Here is a 27,870-nt window from a genome sequence, read left to right on the forward strand (position 1 = left end):
TTATCCAATCTCCAGTTGATGGGCATTTGGGCTGTTTCCAAGTTTTAGCTATTACAAATTTTGCTGCTGTGAACATAGATGCACATATATCACTGTGGTATGATTCTTTTAATTCTTTGGGGAAGATCTCCAGCAGTGGAATAGTGGGGTCAAATGGGACTTCCAGTCCTAGTTCTTTGAGGTATCTCCATACTGATTTCCACAGTGCTTGCACCAGTCTACACTCCCACCAGCAGTGAAGCAGGGTTCCTCTTTCCCCACAGCCTCCCCAGCATTTGCTATTGGCTGATTTCATGATAGCAGCCATTCTTTCTGGAGTGAAGTGGAATCTCAGCATTGTTTTCATTTGCATCTCTCGAATGACCAGTGATGTTGAACATTTTTTCATATGTATATTTGCCATGTCTACTTCTTTGTCTGAGAAATATCTGTTTATTTCAGATGCCTATTTTTGGACTGGGTCTTTAAATTTGGGAAGTCTGATTTTTTTAAGTTCTTTATAGATTCTAGATAGTAGACTTTTGTCTGAGGAACAGCAGGTGAAAATTTTTTCCCACATTGTGGGTTGTCTCTTCACACTGCTGGTGGTTTCTCTTGCTGTGCACAAGCTTTTTATTAAGAAGAGATCCCACTTGTTCATTGTTTGTGCTATTTCACAGGCCCCTGAGGTTTTGTTCATAAAATCTTTTCCTACACTAATGTGTTCAAGAGTTCTACCTAACCTCTCTTCCAGCTGGTTCAGTGTTTCTGTTTTAGTATTTAGATCTTTAATCCATTTCAATTTTAGATTAGTGCATGGTGAGAGATATAGGTCTAGTTTTAATCTTTGGCAAGTTGAAACCCAATTTTTCCAGCACCCTTTATTAAAGAGGCTATCTTTCCTCCAGTGAGGGTGTTTGACTCCTTAATTGAAGATGAGTTGGCTGAGTGTGTCTGGAGTTTTTTCTGCATCTTCTAATCTGTTCCACTGGTCCTCAGGTCTGTTTCTTTCCAAGTACTATGCTGTTTTTATCACACTAGCTTTGTAGTAGTTTCAAGTTGTGGGTTGTAATACCCCCTGCCATGTCTCTGTTATGTAGAATTGCTTTTATAATTCTAGGTCTCTTCTTGTTCCAAACAAATTTTTGGGTTGTTTTCTCAAGGTCCAGGAAGTATGCTGCTGAGATTTCAAGTGGGACTGCATTGAATCCATATAGCAGTTTCGGAAGTATGGCCATTTTCACTAAGTTGATCCTTCCTACCCAGGAGCAAGGGATGTCTTTCCATTTTCAGATATCGTCTTCAATCACTCTTTTCAGAGTGCCATAGTTTTCAGAGAAGAGGTCTGATTTCTTTTGTTAGGTTGATTCCTAGGTATTTCAGTTTTTTGGATGCTATTGTGAAAGGAATTGTTTGCTTATATCTCTCACAATGAGTCTGTTGTTCGTGTAGAGGAAAGCTATTGATTTCTGCGTGTTGACCTTGTATCCAGCTATTTTACTGAATTTGGTTATTAAGTCTAGAAGACTTTTGGTGGAGTTCTTGGGGTCTTCTATATACAGTATCATGTCATCTGCAAATAATGACAATTTGACTTCTTCATTTCCTATTTTTATTCCTTTTATTACTTTGTCTTGTCTGATTGCTCTGGCTAATGTTTCCAAAACCATATTGAACAGGAGTGCTGATAGTGGACATCCTTGTCTTGTTCCTGATTTTAGTGTGAAGGATTTCATTTTTTGACCATCTAATATGACATTGGCTTTTTTTTTTCATAGATGGCTTTTATGAGATTGAGGTAGAAATTGTCTATTCCAATTTTTTGTAGGGTTTTTATCACAAATGTGTGTTCAATTTTGTCAAATGCTTTTTCTGCATCTATTGAGATGATCACATGGTGTGTTTTTTTTGTCCTTGGCTCTAGTGATATAGTATATTACATTGATTGATTTGTGAATGTTGAACCATCCCTGCATCCCTGAGATGAATCCCACTTGGTCAGGGTGTATGATCTTCTTGATGACCTTCTGCATTCTATTTGCCAGTATCTTATTAAGGATTTCTGCATCTATGTTCATTACTGTGATTGGCCTACAGTTCTCTTTTTTGGTTGGGTCTTTCTCTGCTTTGGGATCAAAGTGATGCTTGCTTCTGGGAATGAATTCAGAAGTATTACTTCTCTTTCAATTTCACTGAAGAGTTTAAAGTGTAGTGGCAGTAGTTCCTTTCTAAATATTTTGTAGAATTCAGCAGTGAAGCCATCAGGACATGGGCTTTTCTTATTTGGCAAGTTTTTAATTACATTTTCAATTTCATTGATTGCTATTGGGTTGTTTAGAATTTTTAGGTCTTCTTTGTTCAACTTTGGTAATTCATACTTATCTAGGAATCTGTCCATTTCTTCTGTTTTCCATCCTATTGGTGTATAGGTTCTTGAAGTAGGTATTGATGATCCTTTGGATTTCTCCTGGTTCCATTGTAATTTCATCCTTTTCATTCCTAATTTCATGGATTTGGGCCTTTTCTTTCCTTTTTCTGATGAGGTTGGCTAAGGGTTTGTCAATTTTGTTGATTCTTTCGAAGAACCAACTCTTGGCTTTATTGACTTTTTCTATCATTCTCTTAGTCTCCACTGCATTGATTTCAGCTCTGATCTTTATAATTTCCTCCCTTGTGTGAGCTTTGGGTTCGTCCTGCTCTTCTCATTCTAGAAGCTTGAGGTTCAGCATCAGGTTGTTTAATTGAACTCACTCTGTGTTCCTAATATGAGTATTCACTGCTATGAATTTCCTTTGTAAGACTGCTTTCATTGTGTCCCATAGATTCCAATATGTTGTATTGTTATTGTCATTTAATTGTAGGAACTGTCTGATTTCTTCTTTAATTTCCTCTGTGACCCATTGCTTATTCAGAAGTGCGTTGTTCAATTTCCTTATGTTTGTGAAATTCTTGCAGTTTCCTTTGCTATTGATCTCCAATTTAGTCTCACTATGGTCTGATAGCATACAGGAGATAATTTCAATTCCTTTGCACTTACTTAAACATGTTCTATGAGTGAGTATGTGGTCTATTTTGGAGAATGACCTGAGTCCAGCTGAAAAGAAAATGTATTCTAATTTTGTGGGGTAAAATACTCTGTACACATCTGTTAAATTCATTTATTCAAGAGTTTGATTGAGTTGTAGTATTTCTTTGCTTATTTTTTGTCTAGTTGTTCTATCTATTTGTGACAGTGGTATATTGCGGTCCCCCACTACTGTTGTATTAGTGCTTATTTCATTTTTCATGTCCGTTAGTATTTGTTTTATACAGTTGGGTGCACTAGTGTTTGGTGCATAGATATTTATGATTGTCATCTCTTCCTCTTGGACTGTTCACTTTACAAGAATGTAGTGACCTTCTTTGTCTCTCTTAATCAGTGTTGGTTTGAAATCCACTTGATCTGTAAAGAGAATAGCTAGTCCTGCCTTTTTTTTTGTTTCCTGTCACATGAAGTATTGTTTTCCACCCTTTACCTTTCAGTCTATGAGTTTCTTTTTGAATTAAGTGTGTATCTTGTATGTAGCATATTGTTAGGTCTTGCTTCTTGATCCATTCTGCCAGTATATTTCTTTTGATTGGTGTGAATTGAGACATTTAACATTGATGGTTATAACTGATATGTATTGATTTATCATTGTTATGACTTTTTCTTTTTGTTGGATTCTCTCCCTTTGCATTTAATTTCTTGTCATGCCTGATGCATTCATTCTGCTGGTCTTCCTGGGATTGTGATCCTCATTGTCATTTCCTATGATCATGTTTAAATTTTTTGCAGTGCTGGTTTGGCAGTCATGAAATTCCTAAGGTGGTATTTGTCATGAAAGTATCTTATTTCTCCATCAATTTTGAAAGATAGTTTTGCAGAGTACATCCATCTGGGTTGGAGGCTGTTTTTCTTTAAGGCTTGAAATATGTCACTCCAAGCTCTTCTTGCCTTGATGGTTTGCATTGAGAAGTCTGTTGTGATTCTGATGGGTTTTCTTTGTATGTGATTTGTTTCTTTTCTCTAACTGCTTCTAGAATTTTGTTCTTCTGTTAGGTTTCTGGAATCTTAACTATTATATGTCTATGTGTAGATTTTTTTTTGATCAAGGCTAGTTGGAGTCTGATATGCCTCACTTATCTGTATGTCAAGTTCTTTTCCCCTGCTTGGGAAGTTTTCTGCCATCACTTCTGTTAACATTTTTTTTTTATGCCATCTTCACTCTCTCTTGTTTCTTCAGTGACTCGCATCAGTCTTATGTTATTCTTCTTTGCATCGTCTAGCAGCTGCTGAATTGATTTCTCATGGTCCCTTACAATTTTAAAGAAATTTTTTTTCCTGGTCAATAATTGCAATCTTGTCTTCCATATCTGAAATTCTGTCCTCACACTGGCTCATTCTGCTGCGTAAACTTTCAATGGAGTCTTTAGTCTCCTAGAAATCTGTTTGTATCTGTTTTATGGATCTGATCTGTTTCCTATGTTGAGATTCCATCATGTTCCTGAGCTCCTCTATTTTTTATCTGTGTCCTCTCTAGGTTTATTAATCATGTCTTGCACTATGGGCACCATCTCTGCTGTTATCTGAGAAATTATTTCTGATTTCATTTTTTCCAGATCCTCTTTTGTTGCCAGTTCAGGGAGTCCAGGTGGTTGAGTATCAGAGTGTTCCATCTCGTTTCCCTTTCGAGTTGCTGTAGGTGATCTGGAAGTCTGGTTTTTAGACTTCTTTATGTGTCTTCTCATATCTTCAGTTTGGGGATAGGATCTCTTCTCCTGGCACCTGCACAGCTCTATGTGGCTTCACTTTAATGCTAATCTTTCCAAAAACCAAGCTCTCCTTTGCTCCATATTTCTGGGTGCTCAAGGGTACCCACTACATAGTGCCCATATTGGGCTGCATTGAACTTTCCTCTCCAAGATTAATCTAAATCTCCTACAAAGTCTCAGACATGAGCAAAATGTATACAAATTTTTCTGCCAGAGCATAACACAAATGTCCCAGAGTCCAGATGCCAAAGGAATCCTTCTTTCCAACTGAAACCTCCTGAGCCTGCTATATGCATTCTGCATTTCTATCTGTAGTCTAATCTTCTGGGCTCTGGAAAGTATCAACCTTGGATTACAGAATTTTAGGGTTTCTTTTCCAGATAGCATCTCCAAACTTCAGCAAACCTCTCCCATGAACTAATTCCAAAAGCTCCTAAGCCACATGCTCAGAAGGCATCACAGCAATGATTCCACTTCTCTGATATTATTGCAGACAGCTATGTTAGCCAGAAATTATAAGGCAGTTAGACAAGGCTAGCCCCTCAGCATAGAAAACAACTGAGGCATGTTCAGTGAAGGTTAACATTATAAAAACAGAGGAAGTACTATACCCACCTACCTACCCTAGGGATGAATATCAGTGATTGATATTCTAAATAGACCTCAATCACCTTAATTGGGGACCAAACCATCCCTAGCTAGGCTATTCCTTCTGGGAAATCCATGTACTCATAACTAGCTTCCCCATTTGATCTCCATTTAATCAATATTACCTGGGTGACTATACTTGTAATCTTATTGGTTGGTCATGGTTGGTCCTACCTCATGCCCACCTTGTGATTTTCCATTGGATCTTATAATTTTGTCCCACCTTGTGCCCACCTCACCTCATGGCTTTGCCCATGAAACACTTTTAAGAAGCAGGGTGGGTGGGCAACCCACTTTCTGGGTGTCCTCTCCTGTCCCTCTCAGGCAGAAGCTATCTTTTCCTCAATAAATATTCCTTACTCTTAACTTTTGTTTGTAGAATTCATTCTTAGATTTTAGAGAACATGAACATGACTTTTGGATGCCTAGCAGGTTGGGAGTTATAATATTTCCCTTGTTTGGATTATTTTTGCTTATTTGAATTACTTGGTGCCCTATATCAATACCAAAATCTGTCATAGTCATTTTCTTTGTTGCTGGGACAAAATAGCTGACACCCTCAATTTAAAGGAGGAGAGGTTTATTTTAGTTGATGCTTCAGGGTATGCCAGCTCCAAAGAAGAAACAGCATAGCAGCAGGGCATGGTGGAGCAGAGCTGCTCATGACATAATAGACAGGAAGGAGAGAGAGCATGAATGAAGAAACTGGGGAGGGAGGTAAACCCTTTAAGGCCATGCCCCCAGGTACCTCCAATCAAAACTTGCCTCCCAATAGCAAGCCAGCTATATTGCTCCCATCATCCAAATACCTTCCAAACATGTGAGGTTTTGAAGCCTATTTTAGATCTAAACCATAACAGCAAATTAGTAAGCTTCATAGATATCCAAGCAACATATAAATGACCATGGCTTAAATTAAAGTAAAAGTAAAGGGATAGGGAGAAATAGGCATATTTATGTGATGTTAAGGAATTAGAAAGGACAGGGCTCACTGGCTGCCTAGAATTGTGGAGAGGCAAGGAGGAGGAATTAAGAATAAAATTTCCTTCCCAATAGTGGTAAAGTGAGTGTATTGATGACATTTCCCAAGATAAGAAAGATATTTTATAGGGAAGGCAACCAGTTCATTTTTGGATGTGCCAATCTTACAGTCCCAGACTAACTTTGCAGAAATTCATCCCTATTGGTTGAAAAAAGACATAGTAGTTATAACCATAGTTTTCTTACATATAAGATAAATTTCATTTTATAATCTAAAAATATTCTTATTTCCTCATAAAAGTCTGTAGGAAATGCAAAGATATAGAAGGAATAAGCTATTTCTGAGAGTAGAGTTATTATAATATCTTGAATTATGACTAATCAATGAAAAGCATGATAACCGCAAATGAATCACCACAAGTGAATCATTGTACCTTTTAGGAACTAAGTATAAGTGTATCAGTATGTGTAAAAACACATATATATTTTTGCACTTACAGTTATATGGCATGCAGTCACTAATGATGTGCTCAGTGCATATGCCCACATATGTTTTTAAACATAAGGTGAATTTTAATCTTTTTTCTTGCTTGGTTCTACCAAAGACATTAGCATAAAGATAAAAAAAACTTCAACATACAAATGTATATACAGGACCCCTAGTTTATATTGCTAATTATTGGCAAAGATTATTAATTTAGAGCTAGTGAGCTAAAGCACTTTCTACGTCACCTGTATTTCAACCTATTTTCACTTATTACATAATTATTACTTAAACACTCTGAATTGATATTTACTAAATATTTATTGAATAAGGTTTCTGGAATACTAGCAGATTCAGTCTGACCTCAACATCTTGATTTGTTATCTTCTGTTTCTAGAAAGCACATAGGTATTAAGGCAATGCTGTAGCATTCTCATGGTTATGGTAATTCCTTGTCTCCCCAGGGATGCTACAGGCAAGTGGAATATCATTGCAGTTCTGCTCCAAAAAGATATTGGAGAGTTTCCAAATTGAATGTGCAGCTGCAGCATCCTTTATGCTTCCAAAGCATTTGTTTCCATTTCCTTAACATGAATCCTAACTTCTATTTCCTTACCAGACTTAAACAGGGCTCTAGAAAACCTGATGGCTGTGTTTGTACAAGCAAGGTAAAGACTCTGAAGACAGCCAAGCTGCACTGTTGTGTTTTAAAATATTCTGTTTTTAAAAAGACAGCATCCATGCCAGGTTCTGCAAGCAGGTAAGAAGACTATCAGAAAGGTAAACAGAAAGTACAAATTGTGTAGTCATATCATATATGCTTCTAAGAGAGAGAGAGAGAGAGAGAGAGAGAGATGTAAGTAACATGGAAGACTTTTGCCCCAGTCCAGTCAGTGAGAGTATAAGAAGGGGGTTGTGAATCCACTGTTCTTTCTGTTGATCTCAGTTCTCCTCTGCCTTTAGTATAAACCTCTCAGTACCCTATTAGGGATTCTAGGATTTTAAAGAAAAGAACTTATTTTTCTTACTAGACAACCTTTTTATTATATTCCAAACCATGTTCATACATTGTAATTTATACATGCATATTAGTGAGTAGGTTTGTATGCACTGTACCATGAATACTATACTTTAGAGGCATGTCATAGGATCTAGACCAGCTTCAATGTAGACCTGGCTCCATGGTCTACACACATAAACGAGAGCCAAAATCTCATCCCCCAGAACCAACTCTGAGTCAGGGAAGCTCTGCCATTCATGTTCCCAGAGCATTCTACTGAAGAGGCAATACATTTTACTCATCCTTCTAAGAGTCAGAAACATGCCAGTGTGCAGTTGGCATGTTTTTCTGTGAAGCTGGCCACCAAAGCAAGGGATCTGAACTGTAAGGCACATTTCATTCTCATCATACAGATCAGGATTAAGAATCAGAACATTTTAGCTAACCAACAGGTTGCTTTCATATTTGAATAGTGTCAGCATGGCAGAGTGGTCTAAGGTGCCAGACTCCTATTTGAATAGCAAAAGGAAATTCTTATTCTTCCCAGGCCAATGAAACTTTTTGTTTTCATTGGACAGCCTCATATAAATGGCACTGACTGACTGAATTGATTCTAAGTGATCAATTGTAATTTGATGTACTATTCTTTTATCATAGTCTAAGTTGCATGCAAAGTCCATCAGTGGATTTTAAAATATAGTTTTCTGTCAGGCCTTGCTATAGGTATTTTTGAATTTGATATTTACAAATTGAATTGTATTTTCAACCTTTTGTAGAAGTTAGCCTTTAAAATATATTACTTATTTCATCAAAAATTTCTAAAGTGAAAAACTACCTGCTCATTATCTTTGTTTAAACACAGATTTTTAATATATTGACTCTGTTGAAAGTAAAGACATTTCTGAAGCTAATTGTTAATCTTTAGATCTCTTGGTGCTTGTTTCTTTGCAGACCACATGTTATAGTAACACTCATGCTCTCTGAGACTTACTTTATTATTTCTAAGCTATGGGGGAAAGAGCAAGTCCCAGATGCTCCTAGCCACCCTTCCGAGTACAAACCTGGCTCCCTTGTGAATAATCAGATATAAAATGCTTGCCACTTGTGTTATGCTTCAGTGTCCCTTTCCCTGTTCCACTGTCTGCTGTAAGAAGAAAGGGAAAAATAGTTGTATGGGAAACGGAAAAGTAGCTGCTTACCACATGAGTCATTGGAAAGCCTAATCAATGCATGAAGGGAACAGAGACTATTCTAATAAACTCAGTGCCTAATGAGCATAACTACATCTCTTTTGTTGCAACTTTGGGATTTTCTATAGTTTAATCCTTTATGAAACAAAATTCTCCATAATGGCTCATAACACACCATCTTACAACCCTAGTTTTGGAGAAACACTATATATGTCTTCATAAAAATAATTTTGGGCATATCTCTTTATTCCTGTAAGTGAATATTTAAAGGTAGGGTTTATCCATTCACATTTTATGAATATGAAATATTTACTGATACATAATAATTTAAATAATGTAAAGAAATGGCACTATAAGATCTCCTTATCCTATCCTCCTCATTTATCCTGAAGCAGTACCAGAAGGAAATTCAACTAAACATTCCTCAATAGACTTAAAACGTGAAATAAAGAATGCTATGAAAATGAGGCAAGGAACAAACTTTTCTCAATAGGGAAGGAAGGAATGTATACAAACCCAACATAATCTGGTTGTTCTACTAGGACTAATTTCAGAGAAAAATAAATCAGCCTGGTAAAAATGTATTTCCTTTTTGCAGCTTGCCTACTTGACTGCTAACATTCTACAAGCTCATATTATTCCCTGAATAAATTATACTCATTTTATTTAAAAAAGAAATTTAACACACATTTAAATAGCGGTTTTGTGAGGCAGAAAAACTGTGCTGAGCTGTGCGTTATACTAATGGCACTGGGTGCAGAATGAGTCATCGTGGTTTTATTTATTCATTCATTCTTGGATCCTTTTAAAAGTCTCGAAGGCCCTAATGACCATCATCATTATCATCAGTAAAAACTGCTTTCTGGTGAAAAGGCAATAGCATTAAATTTAGAGGGAGCATTAAATTATCAGTAAAGAGAGCTTGAAATAGTAGTATTTGCACAATCCTGGACACAATATACTGAAGGTTTATATAGCAGCAGTCAGGCAATCCTCTTTGTAAAGTTTGTGATTAAGATGTTCACTTTTCTTTATAAGGCAACATCATTTAGCTCAGGAAAAAATAAAGTATAGGCCAGGTCATATACTCCAGTGTTAAACACTGGATGTCCAATGTACTAGGTATAAGAAGATTCATAATTATGAAGAAAACTTTAAAAAGTTATCAGTATGAAATTTTTATTTCAAGCATTTCTCCTATTATGAGTCTTGCTTGTAATATGTAAACGCTGTCCAGTAAGTAGGTGAAAACAACCAATGAAAAGAGTTATGAACTAAACCTTAAGTCCTTTCTATCTTAGAACTATTTTAAATATTCTAGTGCCATCCAACAAGCATAATAATAGCTTTACTTTTCTGTGTCATTCCCAGCAACAGAGCTGGAGCTAGAGTCACCACAGCAAATTTCACTCATTGTGGGATAAACTTAGTGTCACAGCTGAAAGTATGGGAAAGTTAGTACCTTGTGATCAATCAAGAATGTTATTCCACGTGGCTGTCGCCATCTCATTCTCTTACCCACACTTACATCACAATTTGGGCACTTGATGCAGTTCAGAAAGTTAGCAGGAAGAACAGAGATGACCTTTTTTCTTTGTGGAAACTCTGTATGTTAGCGCAAAATATTCTGAAATTGGAGCAAGACTGAGTTAGAGATCATGCTCTATAAATGGCCCATTCCTGAAAACTCTCTAAACTTAGGGGTTTCCAGATGTCTAATTCTGAAGCAGATGGTCAGGTATTTGAAATTTCTCCTTTGTTTTTAAAAAAAGTTATAAAATTCTAGCATAGAACAAAAGAAGTAAAATATAATATGAAATGTAACATTTAGTATAAGTTTTATCCAACAAATTTTCTATCTCTATGAATGTAGTACTTTTCTAATTTGGATTTAAAAAATTTTAAGTGAAGCCAAGCATGGTGGTACATGCATGTAATCCCAGCACTCTAGGAGATTAAGGTAGGAGGATTGTAAACTCAACCTCAACCTGAGTGACTTAGCTACTTAGCAAGACCCAGTCTCAAAACAAAGAAAGAGGGCCGGGGAGGTAGCTCAGTGGCACCACACCTGCCTTGCAAGCGCAAGGTCCCGAGTTCGATCCCCAGTACCAAAAAAAAAAAAAAAAAAAAAAAGATAGAGAGAGAAAGAAAAGAAATGAAGAGAGAACTGGGGATATAGCTCAGTGTGAAGGCCCTGGATTCAATCCCAGAACTTCTCCTTCCCAGTATTTTTTTTAAATGACAAATGTCTTTGTGAAAACAACCACCAACAATCTCTTCAAAGCCTCAATGTCCTTATTTGTAAAACAGAAATGCTAACTAGTCTATATTTGGAGAGGTAATTAATCAATTGAGACAATGTATTTGGAAGTGTTTTTCTTCACTGTGAAGTGTACCAATGCAAGTTTTTTTTATTAGTACATGTTTTCAGTACATAATGGTTACATTTACTGTGGGGAATTGGTACACGTACATGATACCTCTTAATTCTTCTTTTTGGGGTTGTTTTTTTTTTTTTTTTGGTACCGGGGATCGAACTCCAGACCTTCTGCTTTTGAAGCAGGTGGCAGAACCACTGAGCTAAATCCCAGGCCCCAATTCTTCTTTTTTTTAATCCTCTCCCCCACCCTACCCTCCCTGTTCCTTCCAACTCTTGGTCCTTTTCCCATTTGCAAAAGCTCTATTTTCTGATGAATGTCATTATATTGTATACCTAAAATGTACCAATGATTAGAATGAATAATCGATAATGCAAAATAGGAAGAAAAGGTCCAAAGGGGTAGGGGTAGTGGGAGGGGCAGGGGAAAGGAAAGAAGGGAAAGGAAAAATGATGAGAAATGGAAAAAATGGAAATAAAGTCTTTGTAAATAGGGAAGGGTGGAGGGTGTGAAGGGAGGGCTAGGAATGGGGAAAAAATAAGAACCAAGATGCATCATGTAAAGGTACAATTCCCACTGAGAAATGTAATTGTGTTGTATGCCTACAATGTACCAATAAAAGAATTTAATTTTAAAAAATCAAAAAAAATCAAAAGCTCTATTTTCATTGTTTTTCCACCTTCTACTCTTTTTTTCCCATTCCCTGTCCTTCTCCTGCCCCTCCTTCCAATACATATTGTTGCTGTTGTGCTTGCTGCTAATCTTCTGAGACTTCTCATGGTTTTTAAAAGGGTATAAATGTGATTTCACTCTTTATCACAAAATTTATAAACCAGCTTTTCTTCCCAAATTTTAAAGCATCATTTAAAGATAGGTCTAGTTTTATTGCTGATCCCTATGAATTGATTTCCCTAATCTGGGCATATACTAGAGTAGAGGTTATCAAAGACATTCACTTCCTTTGATACCCTTAACTCTTCTGGTTCATTAGTATTTGTAAAATGTACAAAGTACTTTTTTCCCTGACAAGAACCTTTCCATCCATTGCCTTTACAAAGTGATACATTTTTCCGTTAAGCTCCTCTTCCCTATTGCTGGAGAGTGATAGAATTGTCTACCACAGCTCCCTTTAAATGGTCAGTGCCTCATCTCAGGAGCATGCTTATGATGGCCTCCTCTTTGGGAAAGAGCCCTGCAGCCTGACATTCTTCAACATTCTTTTTGTTGTAATCCTTAACATTACATCACTAATCATTCACTTGTTAAAATAATTTTGAACCAGAGGGTTATACAATTTCTTTTTACATTCTCCCTTGTTACACCAACAGCGTTATTGTCATCTTCTAAACTCCATAGAATGTCCAATGGAGGCCAATGCAGAATCTTGTACTTCTGTGGTTGATGATTTTGAGGTGAAGAAAAATCATTCTTCACTCTTGTTTTTGCTGAGAGGAAAATATGTCTTCCTTCCATCTTTCTATGTTCTTGACTGGGACCTCTGCCAAAGAAAAATTGATAAGAGAAAAGCACACACTTTCATTTAATATGAATTTTACGTGACAAGGGCAACTTTGTAAGGAAATGAATACTTGAAGAAATGTTTTCGAAAAATGAATACTTCTGAAATGTTTTATGTTGGTTTTGATGAAAAGTGAAAAGTCATGAAAAGTATGATAGGACCCAGAGTATAAAGTAAGTGTAGTAAACTGAGGGGATACTTAGCAAAGCTTGTTCTTTCTAATTTGTCTTACTATCCCTCTGTGGCCAATGATAAAAACATTATTTTCAGTAAGTATGGGAATGAGCAGGCACATCTCACATGGAGGCTTATGACTTCCCTCAGGGGCGAAGGCCTGAGAAGTTCAGATGCTCCATCTTGTCATTTTTCAAATGAGCTTAAAATATTCAGCAGGCCAAGATGCCACATCTTAGGGTAGTATGTCCTGAAGCTCATCAGTTTTAAAAGTGAAATGCAAGACTTGGGACATACCTCAGTGACAGAGTCCTTGCCTAGCATGTATGAAGCCCTTGGTTTGATCCCCAGCACTTAGGGGACACCAAAGAGGGAAAGCTCTGTATTGTCAACGTTTTAGCATATATGTTAGAAAATCCAGTAACAGAAGTCCTCTTAATGTTGTTTTAGATACTAATCTGATTGTTTTTATTACTATAAGAAAGCTGTCCCCAAATTATTTGAGATGAGATGAATCTCAAAGATGTTAAAACTTTGTAGGCATATGATTTCTATAGATATCTGGGACTTTGTTGGCAACTCAAAGGGATCTACATCTTTTACATTCTACAGACTTCAAAAGTGAAGTTGCCATCCTGAAATTTAGGTTGCTCAGTATTATATATGAAGATTAGCTGGCTAAGAAGACTTAGATCTTCTGATTACTAAGCACAACAACTAAGAAAACATGTGTAAGCTAATTAAAGGTATACATAGTGTTTGCAGTTGAAATGACTTCTGAACTGAGCATTTGCTCTACTTTACTGTACTGGCAAAATATTCTAATTCTCTAATTGGAGACTGGATAAAGATGTGGCTTTTTTTTTTATAAAATGGAGTACTACTCAGCCATAAAGAATGAGAAACTAGAGACATTTATAGGTAAAAGGATGTGCATTGAAGCCATACTCTTAAGTGAAATAAATAGGTCACATGTGTAAATACCAAATAGTTTCTCTGGTGTGAAAAACTGAAAGTGTAAATAAGGATCAAAGTGTATAATAATGTGAAATAGGGAGAAAATTTCAAAGGGGAAGAGGAAGTTGTAGGGGTAGGGGAAAGGAAAGAAGGGAAAGGAATAAATATGAAAAAAGAAAAAAATGGAAACAAAGTCTTTATAAATAGGGAAGGGTGGAGGGGTTGAAGGGAGGGCAGGGGAATGGGGAAAAAAATAAAAACCAAGATATATTATGTAAAGGTACAAACTCCCAATAATGAATGTCAATATATTGTATACCTAAAATGTACCAATAAAATTAATGAAAAAAAATTCTAATTCTCAAAATAGATTACATCGAGTCCTGGAAAATTCAATTTCATATAGCATCTACAGGTATGTTTCTATGGGACTGACGTTATTTAGAACAGTTTGGATTTTAATACTTGTAGTTATGAAATTTGGAATTTTGAAAACAGAGAGGTTTAATTGTTATTGATATGCTTGAAAGTTTCACCATTAACCCTCCTTCTTGGAATACTTCATTTTATTTTAAGTTAGAAATTAATTTTAGTTTCCTATAAGTAAATCAAAATGTGTTCTGCCAGAGCACACCATATAATAACATGAGGCATTGTTTTGACTGAACAAATAAATATTTGTTGAAGTATACAGATTAGCAAGATAAAATCCCTGCTTGCTTGCAATTTAAGTATTAGAATAAAGAGGGGGTATGCAATGCACATGTTAAATTGAGGGCTCACCTCATTCTGTGTGGCTACTGTATTTGGATAATCCTCATAGTTCTAAATATTAATCTGAAAGAAGACTGATAGAGCTTTTTTTTTAACCATCCAATCTTTTACCTGTGGTCAAGATGGGTGTTGGTTTGAAGAAAATGCTATATTTGTATACCTACCAAGTTTGGGGAAGAGATGACCTTATTATTCCATTACAAAATGGTGGAGTGGTCTCTTTTCTGAAAGATTCATTGTTAAGGTCATTTAACTAGCAAACACTTACAGTGACATTAACATAGAATCGACTTTGCAAACACCAAATTTATATTCAGTTTTCCAAAGGTGACAGCCCATGAGACCAAAGACTAGGATGATGATGACTATAGAGTGGACATTTTATAATAAGGGAGTGTCTTTTAAAAGCTGATGCATTTGGTATATTCTAACAGTATAGCTGATCATCCTAACCAAGGCCGAAGGTACAGGGCTCAACCGTGGCACACTGCCCAGGGATTTTCTCTGCACCTCCAAAATACTTCCTTATAATTAAAAACAAAACATGGGAGCTAAATTAATTTTTTTGCCAAACTGTAAGTTAGAGAAGATTCATTAAAGAAAAACAGTTGCTGGGCCAGGATTTATCTCAGTGACACCACGCCTACCTCATGAGCACAAGGTCCTGAGTTCGATCCCCAGTACCAAAAAAAAAAAAAAAAAACCCAAAAGAAAAACAGTTGCTGACTACATAAAAGAGGAAATTTCACTGCTGATACTTACAGTTTGTTGTTGTTGTTAAGAAAGCAATGATTTTGCCAAATTTTATAGTTGAGGCATAAGAACTCTACCACTGTCCTAAAAAATAAAAATAAATAATAAGTAGTTAAATTACTGTTTGGGGAAATGTATTAGCTTGTAATGTATGCAAGCAATTAAGCAATTCTGACTTGATTCGCTGTGGTGAAATGGCATTTTAAAAAATGAAAGTAGCTAAATTTGCCCCTGATAAAATATATAGCAGCTATGGGTTAGGAATTTTGCAGTTTTGCCCAAAGAGTCCAATCAAACAACCCATATATTAGGTGGCAGTTAACATGCTGGCAGCTGAATTTTTTACATCAGTTTCCAAGGTTGCCCTGTAATTACATCTACTGTGAGTCATTTTTTGCAGCATATTTTATAAAACTTTTACAGGTTTGCTAGGAAAGGATTATTCAAAGTCACCTTTTATAGATTCTGCCATGAATATTAGACAATTCTTTGAAAATGTTAGTGTTTACCACTCACACTGCTTCTGGTTTAAGTGTAGTTGGCTTTTGAGGGTTTAGTATAGTATATGAGTAGAACCTCTTTTTCTTCATAGGCCTTCTGTTCCCTAGTATAGCTAGTTTATGTTCCCACTGAGCTGCTGCCAGAACAAAATAAATCCAGTTGCCTTTTGCTGCTCAAGGCCAACCTACCAACCATGGAAAGAATTAGTTGTTTTGAGCATTTGTCCTAGTATGTCATTAGAGGGTACTGATGTGCAATATCATGACCAAGACAGTTCACAAAAGGTTTGCTTGTTTGAGTAGTTAATTTAGATGTGATAATTCAGTTCTTGCCCTTTTATTCCTATTCCTAATTATATGCAGTCAGTACCCAAAGATGTATTTGAGGCTATGATTAGATAAACTGCTTAGCATGACTTTTAGGTCCATTACATATTATATAAATCAAATGTACTTTATTTATTCTCATTAGCACAATTTTACAACTGAATGAAAAATCCTGGCTATTTCTTCAAATTAAAATATTAATTTTAATATTTTAATTTGAAGAAATGGTTTTATGGTTTTATTTTAGAGATGGTAGTGTATTTATACTTAGACTATAGGCCAGGTAAGAAATATGATAAAAGGTTGCATTTTGGGGGATGGTGCAGGATCCTACAGAAAGGCAATGTCAGTTTTAGAATTCAAGATGGAGGAAGAAAAATGGCAGTAAAACTTGGGTTCAGTGGTAAGTTAAAACCTATGAGGGAAGGAAACAAACTAATCATATCTGCTGGGGCCAAAGCAGCCCTAGAACAACCTTCAGAAAAGCCCAAATAAAATGTAACAACTCCAGCTCAAAAGGCATAGGGGTGAGAACATTGTGGTTGGGTGAGTAAAACCTACCTCTTTCACCCTGATTCTCCACCAGGGATCCAAACAGCAAATGTAAATTTGTTTTCTCCATTTAATTGACTTTCTCTCTACAGTTGTAAGCTGTGCTGTTACTGCCTCTCTTGCCACTGTGAAGTATTCCTGGCTTGCAGGGATCTAGGCCTGGCTGCTGTGTCCATTTGTTTAAAAGTTTGAGAGGATTTTTTTCTTTCAGTCATTAAAAGAATACATTTTTTAAAGCAGCTTTCATATTTTAAAGTACATGAATAGCAATTTGTCTGTTTTAGGGAAAACATTTGAAATTGTTCATTCATGCATTCACTCACTCAACACATATCTATTGAGTATCTGCTCCTTTGTGGGGGGTATTCTTCTAGACAAAAATCCTTGTCTTCCTGCAGTTTACATTCTGGAGGAAGAGAGGGATGATTTAAAATCAGTTATTATAAAAAATAAATAAATAAAATTAGTTATTATGAGTAGAAATAAAACAGGAAAAGGGAGATAGAAAAACAGATTAATGACATAGATAAAGTACTCAAGACAGGTTTTATGAGAAGGTAAAGTCTGAACAGAGACCTAAATTAGAGGGGAAATAAGTTCTAGAAAGTTCTGAGAGCAGCCCCAAGACAAAAATGAGATAAGCATACCCAGAAGCAACAAATGTAGGCAGAGAAGAGAAAATAAACAAACTGGAAGGGTGTAGGAATAAATAGTGGCTTGAATATTATGAAGAATGTTCAGGTCACATTTAGAAAGTTGGATTTTCTCAGTGTCCTGGGATGTCATGAAAGATTTCAGGCATGGGAAGTAATATTTTCTGACTGACTTTTCTAAAAGATATCTTGGCTGCTGAGTGGAGAATGTTGTGTTGGAGATAGAGAATAATGGAATCAGGAAGACCTATTAGAAGACTCTGCCATAGTTTATAACAAAGATAAGATGGCCTTGATCTATGTTGGGAGCAGTTGAAGTAGCAAGAAATGGTCAAGTTTCAGAGTATAGGACAACCCACTTTCCGGTCCCCCTTCTGTTTCTCTTAGACAGAAGCTATGTTTCTCTCAATAAATTTTCCAACTCTTTTGTTCCTAGAATTCATTTTTTGATTTTAGAGAATATGAACTCATGTTTCATATATCTAGTAGGTTTGGGAGTTACATCTCTTCCCCCTATATCATTCTGGAAGTCTTCCACTGAGATTACTGTGAGGTAAGAATTTGTTTGCTTTTGTTCCATATGTTCTAACTTTGGTCTTTGCTGTAAGAGAGGGAAAAAATGGTCAAAATCAGTCATATGTTGAGACTTTATATTAAGAAGTAATTCTTGCTTATGTTCAAATGTAAATGTGGGACATAGAAAAATGAGAGACACTTCACCCTTAAAACATTCAGTACCTCCAAGCCTGAGGCTACTCCGTGCCCTTTAGAACCTGAGAACAAAGTTTCCAAGACAACTTTAAACCTTGACCACCAGGTGCTGAGGGTGAAGTTTCTAGGCCAACCATAATTGAGACCTCCATGAGGCTATATCCATCCTTAGCTAAGTTGTTCAGGTCCCTTAAAGACAATATCCCTTGCAGGAAGTAAATGGAAAATATGGGACTACCTGTGCTCATGTGTCTTTTTCTCTCAGTGACCTAAGACAGATCAAATGAGACCTAAGAAAGTTTTCAGATGACCCTGATATGTACATTGAGGTCTTTAGAAGACTTATACCTGTGGACTAGATTAAAAAGATGTAATGTTGCTCTTAAATCAAACATCAATTTCTAATAAGAGACAAGGAGTATTACAAGCTGCTACGGCATGTAGAGACAAATATTATCTTAATTTTGGAAGTTCAAAAGACAGGAAGCCAGGGGAACAACTGGTTCCTCCTGGAACACAAGCAGTTCCTATACAAGACTCCCACTGGCCTGCCAATCAGATAGGAGATTAAATAGAAGACATTTTCAGGCATGTATTGTTGAAGGTCTAAGAAACATGAAAACCAAGCCCTTCAATTATTTTAAATTGTCAACTATTTATCAGGAAAAAGATGAGGACATCCCTGGATTCTGATTTGATAAAAGAAAATACTTTAGTTTTTCCCAAATCACAGTCTTGCAATATGTAGACGGTATATATAAAAAGGGACTCCAATTGCTGACTCCTTCTGTAAGTTTGCAGCTACATCCGTAGCTGACAATAGTTATGGATCATTAGGAAAAACTATGGTAGAATCTATAAGAGCTCAGCTAGAGTTTTAAACTTCTTAGTAAAATTTGTTTTTCAAATTGTCTCTTATCTTCTTAGAGCTAAAACTAGAGAGAATTATGACAAAGTATCAGACTTATAGATAACCTCTATCAATGAAAGAATCTAAGAGCCAGCAGGTTACAATTACTATTTCAATTTCTAGGTGTGACTTTCTCCCATCTTCCCCTTTCATTCTAGTGTGCTCATGCTAAGATTATGCATGCTCTAATTTCTTATAGGTTTTGTTTATTCTTGCCCACAGGCTCCCAAACTCCAAGGAGTCATACAAATGAAACCAATGACAAATGTGCTACACTTGTTTTACTGGGATCTATTAGATCGAACTTGTAAACAGCTCATAACTGCTAAACTACACAATATGACTTCTATGTTGGATTCTGAAGTCCCCTGGATCTTCTCCTTATCCTCTTTGGGGTAGGCTATTACTAGTTCCTCCTGGTGGAAACACATGTTGGCTATATTCATCACAATCCTGCTGACCTTATAATTTGGCCCATGTATTCTTAAGGGTTTCTTTGACTTTGTCTCCTCCAGACTCCAAGCTATTAGTCTACCTAAAATGACAATGCCTGGCACCTATCAAGGGCCTCTAGCTAGCCCTCGGTAGAGTAACTCTAACTGCTGATCACAACTCTGACCCTCTTCAGCCACAAGTAGCCAGAATGGTTTTCACCTTTTGGCCCCTCACACCAATTAGGGGTACTTTTTCAGAGGGGGGAATATTTCAGATAAGCAAATTAGGTATCTTTTAGGTAGGGCCAGCCCAGGAGGAACCAACATGGGGGACAGTTAAGGAGCCAACATGGAGGACAATCAAGACACATTCACTGAAGGCCAGAATTGTAAAAGGAGAGAAACTACCACACCCATGTAGGAAGAACAGCAGTGATTGATATTCTAAATAAGTATCAATCACCTGGGTGGGGACAAAGAACTTCCAAGAAAGATCCCTGACCCACCCCTTTCCACTGAAAATCCTGGCTCATTCCTTGTATGTTTGCTATGTGACTTGTTTCCCAATTGGATCCCCATTTAATAAATATTACCTAAGCAACTATACATGTCATAGTATTATTGGTTGTTCATAGTTTTGACTACCTTGTGATTTCTTATTGGATCATTACCTAAGCAACTGTACTTGTAATCCTACTAGGTGTCTACAGTTTTGTCCCACCTTGAACCTGCCTCACCTCATGGCTTTGTCCCATAAAATACCTTTGAGAAGTTAGGTCAGCTGGCAACTCACTTTCCAGTCTCCCTTCTATCTCTCTTAGACAGATGATATCTTTCTTTCAATAAATTCTCCGACTCTCAAAAAAAAAAAAGAAAAAAAAGATTCAGAGTATATTTTGAAGACTTGATATGATTTACTAGTAAATTTGGATGAGAAATGTAGAAAAGAAAATCAGGATGATTCCCAGTTCTCTTGCCTGAGCAAGTGGATAAGTACTTGTGCCACTAATTAAAATAGGTAGTATGGGTAGGAGCAGTTTGGCAGGCAAAAGGGAGTATATTAGTCAGTTTGTACTGCTATAAAAGTGTCATGGACTGGGTGGCTTAAATAACTAAATATTTCTCACAGTTCCAGAGGCTGAGAAATCCAAGATCAAGGTTCTGGTTAATTAAACTCCTGGTGAGTGCTCTCTCTCTCTCTCTCTCTCTCTCTCTCTCTCTCTCTCTCTCTCTCTCTCTCAGATTTATAGACTCTTGCCTTCTATGTCCTCATAAGCAGAAACAAGGAGAGAAGTGGAGGGAGACCACACTCCTAGTGTTTCTTCTAAAAAGACATTTATCTCATGAGACCAGGGCTCTGTTCTCATGAGCTGATCTAACTTTAATTATCTCCCCCAAACCCTATTTCCAGATAGCATCACACTGGGGACTAGAGCTCCAATTTATGAATTTGAATATAGAGAATACAAAAAACATTCATCCATAACAGAGAGGTATGGTTCTGGACCCTTCACTGTAGATGTTGACAAGCCCATGAATCACTTAAGTAGCAGTGAATAGGGAGTTAAATGCAGGACTGTGGACGCGGGAGAGTTTGAGTCTGGAGATATAAATTTGGAAGACTGATGTCTTGTAGATTTAAAACTGTAAAAGGGAATTGAAGAAAGTAAAATATTAAGGAGAGGAACTCTTAAATATGAAAGAGTTAGCAAATTTACCAAAGAAGACCAAATTTACCACAGGAGAGTTTCCTGAGGTAACAGAAAGACTAGAAAGGCACAGTCTTTCAGAAATCTAAGATAGAAGAATGTGTTTCAAGAAAGAGCAGCCTAAATGCAGATTTTCAAAATGAGAGGTGGGTGGAGAAAGAGAGAGAGAGAGAGAGAGAGAGAGAGAGAGAGGACCATATTAGAGTTTGCTAGAAATAATACTGGGGATTCTGTCAAAAATGGTTTCTGTGGAGCAGTGGGAAGACAACCTGCTTGGAGTGGATTGGGAAAGAAGTAAAGAGGTAGGTGGAGAGTCTAGACACAGAAGCCTTTGAAAGTTTTACTGCAAATCCCAGTGCCCAGGAGGAGGCTCTCCAGCTGCCATTCCACCTCTCCCAGGGCAGAGGAGGTGAGCCACTCCCAGCACCCAGGAGGAGGCTCTCTAGCTACCATTCCACCGCTCCTAGGGCAGAGGAGGTGAGCCGCATGGGAGCAAGCAGCACCCCACCCCTGCAGTGGAAATAAGAAGACATGTCAACAAGCCTCAAAAACAGACTTCCAGATCACCTACAGCAAACCCAAAGGGAAACAAGATGGAACAATCTGATACTCAACCACCTGGACTCCCTGAACTGGCAACAAAAGAGGATATGGAAAAAATGAAATCAGAAATAATTTCTCAGATAACAGTAGAGATTGTGCCCATAGTGCAAGACATGATTAATAAATCTAGAGAAGACACAGATAAAAAAAATACAGGAGCTGAGTAACATGATGGAATCCCAACATAGGAAACAAATGGAATCCATAAAACAGATACAAACAGATTTCCAGGAGATTAAAAACTCCATTGAAAGACTATGCAGCGGAATGAACCAATGTGAGGACAGAATTTCAGATATAGAAGATAAGATTAGGGCCAGTGATGTAGCTCAGTGGTTCCGGCACTTGCCTTGCAAGCTCAAGGTCCCAAGTTCAATCTCCAGTACCAAAAAAAAAAAAAAAAAAAAAAAAATGATAAAAGATAAGATTGCAATTAGTGACCAGGAAAAGAAAAATTTCTTTAAAATTGTAAGGGACCATGAGAAATCAATCCAGCAGCTGCTAGACAATGCAAAGAATAATAACGTAAGACTGATCAGAGTCAATGAAGAAACAAGAGAGTGCAGATGGCTTAAAAAATCTTTTCACAGAAGTGATGGCAGAAAACTTCCCAAGCAGGGGAAAAGAATTTGACATACAGATAACTGAGGTATATAGGACTCCAAATAGCCTTGATCAAAAAAAATCTACACATAGGCATATAATAGTTAGGATTCCAAAAACCCAACAGAAGAACAAAATTCTACAAGCAGTGAGAGAAAAGAAACAAATCACATACAAAGGAAAGCCCATCAGAATCACAGCAGACTTCTCAATGCAAACCCTCAAGGCAAGAAGAGCTTGGAGTGACATATTTCAAGCTATAAAGGAAAACAGCCTCCAACCTAGATTGATGTACCCTGCAAAACTATCTTTCAAAATTGATGGAGAAATAAGATACTTTCATGATAAAGAGAACCTTAGGAACTTCATGAATACCAAACCAGCACTCTAAAAAATTTTAGACAGTATCCTAGGAAAAGACATGGAGGATCACAACCCCAGGAAGCTCAGCAGAATGAATCCATTGGGGATGACAAATTAAATGCAAAGGGGGAGAATCCAACAAAAGAAAAGGTCATGACAAGGCTTTTAAAACTTTTAACTTCATCACCCTAATGAGTGTATAACTCAATCTTGTTATTGTACTGATTAGTATTTTTCTGATTCTAGTGTTGCACTCCTTTCCTTGTGCTGTACTGGCTATTTATCATTTTCTTGTGTTTACTTTTTAATTAGGTTGTCTATTAATGAGCTGTAAGAGTTCTTTATATATTCTGGTCATAGGTTATATGCATTGTAAATATGGTCTGTTTAAGGACTACTTTTCATTTTAATGATGTCTTTTAAAGTTCTAAATTTTGATGGAATCTCATTTATCACTTTTTTCTTTTATACATCATGTTTTTTGCATCCTAGGAAGTTCTTGCCTACCCTGAATTCATAAACATTTTCCCTTATAATTTCTTCTTAAAGTTTTATAGTTTTAATCTTTCATATTTAGGTTCATAGATCCTTTGAAGTTATTTTTATGTATGGAAATAAAGGGTTGAGGTTAATTTTTTATATACGGATACCAGGTGTTCTAGTGTCACTTGCTGAAAACACTATCTCTTCCTTGGCTCTTGAACTGAGTTTATATTCTATAAAATGTTAATGTTAAATAATCTTTCAAAACTCAGTGGACCATATATGTGTGGTTCTATTTCTAGATTTTCTGTTTTATTCCAATGATCTATGTCTTTCCTTACACCAACACTGTGTTGATTACTGTAGCTTTAGAGGAAGTTGTAAAACTAGGTACTAAATGTCTTCCAACACTGTTTTTTTTTCTTTTTATTTTTCTAGGTCCTTTGTACTCCTACATAACTTTTAAATTTCAATATCCAATTCTTCATTTATAGCAAGTATACGCAGACCTGAATTTTTATATATACCTTGTGTTTTCTAATCCTGCTAAATTCAAGTACAAGTTCTAGGGGCTCCTAGAGATTTCTTAGTATTTTCTCTGTAGATGATCATTTCATCTACACATAAAGATTATGCTTCTACCTTGCCAATCCTATTCTAATTGTGTCATTTTATTGCAAGACTATTTTGGTTTGGTCCTATGTTTCAAAGTTCAATGGACAGATGAAGAGTAGGCATATCTGCCCTTGTTCCCCACCTTAAGGAGAAAGCGTTGTATCTTCTCCATTCATATAAGGCATTCTCACTGGAAGTATGGAGTACATGTCTTTAATCTGTTGAGAAAGTTCTGTTCTACTTCTAGTCTCCTGATAGCTTTTACCATGAACAGCTGTGGAATTTAGTCCAATACTTTTTCTCCAACTAGTGACAGGATCATATGGTTTTTTCCTTTCCTCTGTTAAAATGATGACTTTTGGGGGTGGATCTTCCAATGCTGAACCAACACTGCCATCCCTATAATAAAACCACTTTCTACATACTGCCAAAAAAAAAAAAAGTTTTACTGTAAGGTAGAGAGCAAAGAAGTGGGACAATAGTTGGGATGTGGGGTCTTGAGAAGAGTACATTTGTAATAGAAGATATTATAGTCCATAGTTACTCAGGTGAGAATAATCTAGTAGAAGAGCAGCAACTAAAGACAAAAGGAAAAGGTAGGATAAATGTAGAAGTGAAGTCCTCTCATGATCCAGGGGAATGGGATTGATTATGAAAATGAAGGAATTGGCTTTACATAGGAACATAGTTTCCCAGTATAAAAGAAAAAAGTTGAAGTATGTGGGGGTAGCTTTGGTACTGGGGAGCTGAAGTAATTCTTTTCTGAACTGTCAATCTTGTACTGAAATAAGAAGCAAGATTATTAACAGAATGAGCAGCTGAGATATGTTAGAAGCTAAAGAAAAAAAAGAAAGGGTCTGAAACTGCTAGCATGGAAAATAAAAGAATAAAGTAACTACATAAATGCAGCAAGATTGCTGACACCCATTTAAGACTAGTGAATATAAATTTAAGGATGAGAGCATTTCTCTATTTAAAATAAGGGCTGTGGGCTGGGGATTTAGCTCAGCGGTTTCGCCGCTTGTTGTGCAAGCGCAAGGACCCGAGTTCGGTCCCCAGTACCAAATAAATAAATAAATAAATAAATAAATAAATAAAATAAAGGCTGCCTATGATTTATTTCCTAGCCCCACTTTGCTGTTTGGCACAGCCAGGGAATATGTGGTGAGTTAGGTTTTAAGAGGATAAGGATTTTGCTAGGTGAGATAGAGGTAGAGTGGGAAAAGGGGCTTATTTTGTTTTGTTTTTAAATCATTTAGTTTCTTTTGCTAACACTAATTTTCCTAACTAAAACCCATGATGTATGCTAGTATGCAAACATTCAAGTTTTTCTTAGTCATGCCATAACTAAAAAATTTAAAGCTGAAAAAAGCTTTTCTAGCATAAATACTACTATTCGTTCTATCTGTTACTTATTTAACTCAAGTTGAGGACTATTTAAATCCTTTTTATAATTTTTCTTACATAATATATAACAGCACAAGTTGTAAAGAAATAATTATGAATGTTATTAACCTGGGTGTTTTGAGTTCTAAAACAATTCAATGTAAGAATCTTTGGATAAATATACTGTTCATATAAGTAGGGTTTTTAAAAAAAAATGAATCAGATTATATTAAGTGAATGCATATAATTCCCTAATTCCATGAAAACCATAGTGAAATTAGTGTATTGAGATCCTTAATGAGGGTAGCAGTTCAAGTAATGGGAAAATAAATCCAAGGAAAAATATTTCCATAGCCCACTCAAGATAAAGAAAACAGAGATCTCAGCCAATTTGAAATGTGATTTTTTTGGTCTCACACTTTTTCTTTTTCATTTCTCCCCTTCTCACCCTTTGAGAGAGGGGCCAGGATGCAAATTAGGAGCAGACAGTAAAGAACTGGGCACTACCGAAAGACTGGAGATGAGAAGGCGTCACAATTAGAGCCTGGGCAAAGACGGATACCCTCTTTCCTCCTCTTACATAGTTGGCATATGTAGTATTTAAATATTATCTAAGAAACTTCAAGGCAAAAGTATGACTTTTTCATAGAAAAAGTAAAAAGATGACAAGTATACATTATCTGATAAAGGTTGTTTTTTGTTGTTTAGTTTTTTGTTTTTGTGGGGTAGATTTGCAGTCCTGCTTGCTATAGACCCATATCCAGGCCTAAAATTCTAGGCAGTTACAGAAAGAGAATGAAAAAGAAAATTTTTAAATTTATTTCTTCAATGCCCAATGAGTTCACAATAACAGGAATGCCAACTAAGATTCATGATAGGTACTTATTCAGAATTAAAGAATAGGCAATAGAAGCAGCCATTCCATATATCTCTCATTATCAACTTGACTGTGCACACATAGGAGCCTAAGACCAAAATGAGCCTCCACAGCAAGCACAGTGGACAAGGCAGGAAATGAGGGAAACTAGTGCTCAAATGTGGTCTCTAGCTTCTTGTGTTTTAATAGTCTTATGTAAACTGTTCTGCTTAATTATTATTTGTGGTTTCTCTGGGAAGAGAAAGGTGGTCATGGACTCCTCTGACAGTTTATTAAAAGCTATCACATACACCACGCACACACAAAGACTTTATCCATACATGTAAAATTTTGAAAACAATGTCAAACATTCATGAACGCACGATGCTTATCTCTGCATTATATAATCTTAAAAATGCAAGCAGTTGATATGTGATATGAAGTTCTGAACTCCATGTGGGATATAATGATGACTGGCATACAGTTTATGTGTGTTCATGAAACAATTCGATTCGCTTCATTAATTTTAAAGGTTTACGCACTAAAATAGAAAAAACTAGAACAATAATTAACTGAAAAGATTATGATATTATAAAAGAAGACTATCACAAACATTCCTATTTTTAACATTTAATTATCTGTATCTACCTCTATAGAAATGGATTTCCTGAAAGTGTAATGATTCTAGATGATCAAGATCCAATTCATAAACCAAAAATTGTAGTGATGCTTGTCAAGTACTTCAGAATACAATGTTTTAAAATCTCCAAAATATAATTAAAAGTTGCTTTATCTCCAGTGGCATACATGTACTTAGATCCTATAGACTGGCTATATATAATGTCTAAATTGTGCTGCTCAGAAAGTTCTAATTCAGTCCTGGACATCTCCCTTATAAACAGGTAGGTCAATATCCACTTCCTACACACAAAGCACCTGTAATTGGATTTCTGTCTTTGTGATCCACTGAGGCTTCCCTGTACATCACACTTCACACAACAATAGTTTGGTGAAACTGGGGAGAAAAAATAATCAGATCAAGACAAATATCTGTATCTCCAAATCAGGACAAAGCGAAAACCAGAGCCTTTCTCAACAGCTCGAATGAATTGGCTTCCCTTATTCTTTCCATCCACCATTAGATTCCCCTCAAATAAATGTGCCCCATCTCATTCCATACCCCTTCTACACACACAGACACACACAGACACACACACACACACACACACACACACACGCAGATTCACATGTTGAAAAGTATTTGGAACAAATTTTATTTAAAGTGTTAAAAAGCATTATAGTGTTGTTTAACCTTACAGTACAAAAGAAGGTACTATTAAACTCTTTTTCACATCAGACTATTCCAAGTAAGATTTAAAGGTTAATATTCCAGATGTTTAAAAGAAGAAGCATTTAGTTTATGCTTTCAGATGTTTGTCTTTTTAAAAAGTTTCCTAAATCTTACTCAAATTGGCCATTGACATGTTCTGCTTCCTTTTATGCAACATGTATCATAAATAAGTACAGTATAAAA

At 36.3% G+C, this 27,870-nt stretch overlaps 1 long non-coding RNA gene across 1 annotated transcript in view; it reads right to left on the reverse strand.

Moving 5' to 3' along the window:
- Positions 1 to 7,067: 7,067 nt before the first annotated feature.
- Positions 7,068 to 27,870, reverse strand: part of LOC110345203 (uncharacterized) — a 101,373-nt gene continuing 80,570 nt past the window's right edge. Inside the window, exons 3-4 of the long non-coding RNA XR_002388375.2 lie at positions 15,641 to 15,715; positions 7,068 to 12,952 (exon numbers count right to left, since the gene is read on the reverse strand). This is a non-coding gene — a long non-coding RNA (uncharacterized LOC110345203). The remainder of the gene's footprint in view (positions 12,953 to 15,640; positions 15,716 to 27,870) is intronic.

Source organism: Heterocephalus glaber, unplaced genomic scaffold (genome assembly GCF_053883595.1).
Source record: "Heterocephalus glaber isolate CG9 unplaced genomic scaffold, H.glaber_assembly_v1.0 deba00000809, whole genome shotgun sequence".
In the NCBI taxonomy this organism is placed as follows: Eukaryota; Metazoa; Chordata; class Mammalia; order Rodentia; family Bathyergidae; genus Heterocephalus; species Heterocephalus glaber.